Here is a 3,496-nt window from a genome sequence, read left to right as displayed (position 1 = left end):
ACCTATGAAATCCTTTATCAGGTCTTCTGTTTCTTGTAGTTTCTGTAAGTTGGTAGTTAAATCTAAAGGCTTAATCAGATGTTGGTTTGATTTTGTTTTCTTATTCATTTATTTTTATTTTGTGAGACAACTTATATACATACATATTTTTTATACATCAAATATACATATACATAAAATATGTATACATATATATATGCAGAACTCCAAAAGTTCTGTAATTTCAGAACTTTTGGAGGTTGAGCTGGGAAGATTGCTTGAGCCCAGGGATTTGAGTCACACCTGGGCAACATAGTGAGACCCTGTCTCTAAAAAAAAAAAAAAAAAAAATTAACCTTATCAACCTTCAACCTATATCTTCTTCCACTCATGCCAAAAATCTGGGATCTCAAGGCCATGGACATAATTAGCCATTTGATATATCAAATGTCTCCCAATATAGACCTAACAGACTCATAATAATAATAACATTAGTTTCAAAAGTATTATAACTTAAAATATATATACTTACATACATATATGTGGAACATGTATACATACATGTATGTATATAAATTGTCTCAAAAAATTAAAATATATGAAAAATGGGAATGGGTGTGTATATATGTGTATGGGTATATGTATAATATATAAAACTTTCATTAGGGGGTTATTACAACAAACAGAAGAAAACCAACAAAGAAGCAGTGTACATTCATCAGTGTACTTCTATCACATTTTGAGATGTATTTATTCATTAATGATCATTCCCCAGATCTATTAATAATATCTCAATAGCTAGAAGATGGTAATATTCTTATTTCATTATTACTTCTTATTTATTAGAACAGTGTTACAAACAGAAATTATCTTTGTTCACCCTGAAGTACTGTTCATACACGAAAGACAAAATAATTGCTTGATGATTTAGCTTATCACAATGAGTTTGTTCTCTAGCATCCTTCAAAGATATCTAAACTTTTAAAGTATCAGTATAAACCTATGATATAAAATATTTGAAATTCCTTAATTAATTGCCCCTGTTATTCATATGGCACACAAATTTTTCCATCTATGTTCAGTAGAAGTTTTTCCAAATTGTGTCTGATTCTTTTTGGCACAATCCTACTAGCCTTTGAAAGCATCCCTATTTTAAATTATGGCAAGATGTTTCAAATTTATCTTATAAATTATCTGCCCCAGATGCTGAGTTATCCATTTCTCCAATGAGTCCTGGTTCCTTTTACTGACAAAAGGCATTTAGAGACCATAATCTGAGCATTAGGGGTCTGTTTGCTAATGGGTTAGTCATTGTTTCTAGGGTTATTCAGTGAACAGAGCTGGAAATTATTTTCTTAAGAAAACATGCGTAATGAGTTTATATAGAAGCCCCAAACATTTTTGGCCAGGCACAGTGGCTCAGGCTTGTAATTTCAGAACTTTGGGAAGCTGAGCTGGGAAGACTGCTTGAGCCCAAGGGTTTGAGAAAAAAAAAAAAAAAAAAATTAACCTTATCAACCTTCAATCTGTATCTTCTCCTAATCATGCCAAAAATCTGGGTTCTCAAAGACGTGGACATAATTAATCATTTCCTTCATTAAATATCTTATAGTATAGGCCTCACAAACTCAGAATAACAATATTACTCTCAAAAGTATTATAACTTAAAAAAATTTAATATTATTTTTAAGTTCTTTTTGTCATTTTAAGTTCTTTTTGTCCTAGGGATATACAATCACATTTCTGAATTTTAAAATCACCTGAAGTAGTTCCTTTCTATGTGACTATTCTGTTTCTGTGCTCTACAGTATGGTAGCCATAAGCCACATATGGCTAGTAAAAACATAATTTAAGTGACTTCACTATAACTTAAAATTAAGTTTCTTAGTCATATTAGCTGCATTGTAAGTATCCACATAGCTAGAGGCTACTATATATTAAATGGTGGAGATATAGAACGTTTTCATCATCACATAAAGTTCTATTTGGTAAACAGTTAAGTTTATTTTCTTTTAAAAAAATTTTTAGAAATTCCTTTTATATGTATTCTACTTTGTTTTGTTATTAGGTGAAACTCTACAAAATTCCAAAGATAAATCAATAAACAATATATACTCAAAGAAGTCTAGTTTCTATTCCTGCCCCCTCTACCCTGTTTTCTCCTTCCCACAACAGATAAAGTTTTAACATTTCTGTGCTTTATCTGTCTATTGATTTTATTCGTAATGTAAACAAATATATGTGTGTTTACAGACACACACACACACACACACACACATATATAGCACCTCTATTTTCTTACATAAATGACAGCATACTATTTATTATTTAATTGAATGGTATTTTTCTATGATTTACAAAAAATGCAGTATAATATAACCACTAATTATTTAGAAATAAATCAGTGATAACTCACCATTAAAGTCTTTTTAAAAAGTGTACTTGGCGATACAGAGAAACCAATGAGACACTAAATCCCAAGGAAACTTAAAGATTAGGGCAGTTATTAATACAGTAACTTAAAGCTCAAATTCATGATCGAAAGTAAATTCTGAAATTTCAAGTGGTGAGTGAAGGGTGCCATGTGTGTTGGAACACAAGAATGACCAGATCAGCCCAAAATGATGCCAGAGAGTTATACTGACTTGCTCTCCAATAAGAAAATTTTAAATCTATCTGAATTGGTTGCCAACAAATGCAATTTTTTTTGGAAAGGGTGGAACATGTTCATATTTCCTTAGTTTTTGTCAACAACTTAACAGCTGTGTTCCAAATGGACTGAAGTTGAGCCAAAATATTGTCTGGCAGCCCTGAAAACAAAATCTGACAATAATTGATTTTCAGAGCATTCACACTATGAATCCCAACATTCCACAGTCTGGGGACATTGGGGAGATAAGGGGGTGGTGAACATAGATCTTTATTTTCTTATTTCTAGATAGTACATGGCCAAGGAAAGTCTAAACAAGAGATTAGTCCCATCATTGTGTCCTATTTCTTCAGACAGAGTGAAATATCTATAAGATACATAAAAAATATCTTTTTCTACCTGGAGACTTTGTACTAATCTAGAAGGAGCCTTGGTTACCATTATGCCACTTTGATGACACAAGACAGTGTGCATGTAAGCATGATATCCCCCTTTGAAAATATGAGAAATGTAAGTATTACATCCAATGCTGAGGAATATATGGAAGGCAACTCTCACAAGTTCTCAGAAACCTGTGATTCTTACAAGAAGAAATAAATGAAATATAAAGTGCTGAACATATTTCCCTTAGAGATGTTCTCCAAAGCTAGTGAAAGGCATTGCAGGTGCTCACTTTGGCAGCACATATACTAAAATTGGAATGATACAGAGAAGATTAACATGGCCCCTGTTCAAGGATGACAGGTAAATTCATAAAGTGTTCCATATTTTTTCAGATTCACCAGGGTTGAAATGAAGGAGAAAATGCTAAGGGCAGCCAGAGAAAAAGGTCAGGTTACCCACAAAGGGAAGCCCATCAGACTCACA

The 3,496-nt window shown here is 32.3% G+C and overlaps 1 non-coding gene across 1 annotated transcript; it reads left to right on the top strand.

The window, feature by feature from the left end:
- Nucleotides 1-3,294: 3,294 nt before the first annotated feature.
- LOC119470308 lies at nucleotides 3,295-3,401 on the top strand. Its single transcript, XR_005199194.1, has one exon. It is a non-coding gene; the product is annotated as a U6 spliceosomal RNA (small nuclear RNA).
- Nucleotides 3,402-3,496: the final 95 nt, after the last annotated feature.

The sequence above is a fragment of the Cebus imitator genome, unplaced genomic scaffold (assembly GCF_001604975.1).
Source record: "Cebus imitator isolate Cc_AM_T3 unplaced genomic scaffold, Cebus_imitator-1.0 Scaffold27, whole genome shotgun sequence".
Classification (NCBI taxonomy): Eukaryota; Metazoa; Chordata; class Mammalia; order Primates; family Cebidae; genus Cebus; species Cebus imitator.
The sequence above is the reverse complement of the archived record's forward strand: the minus strand, read 5'-3'. Positions and strand labels throughout refer to the sequence as shown.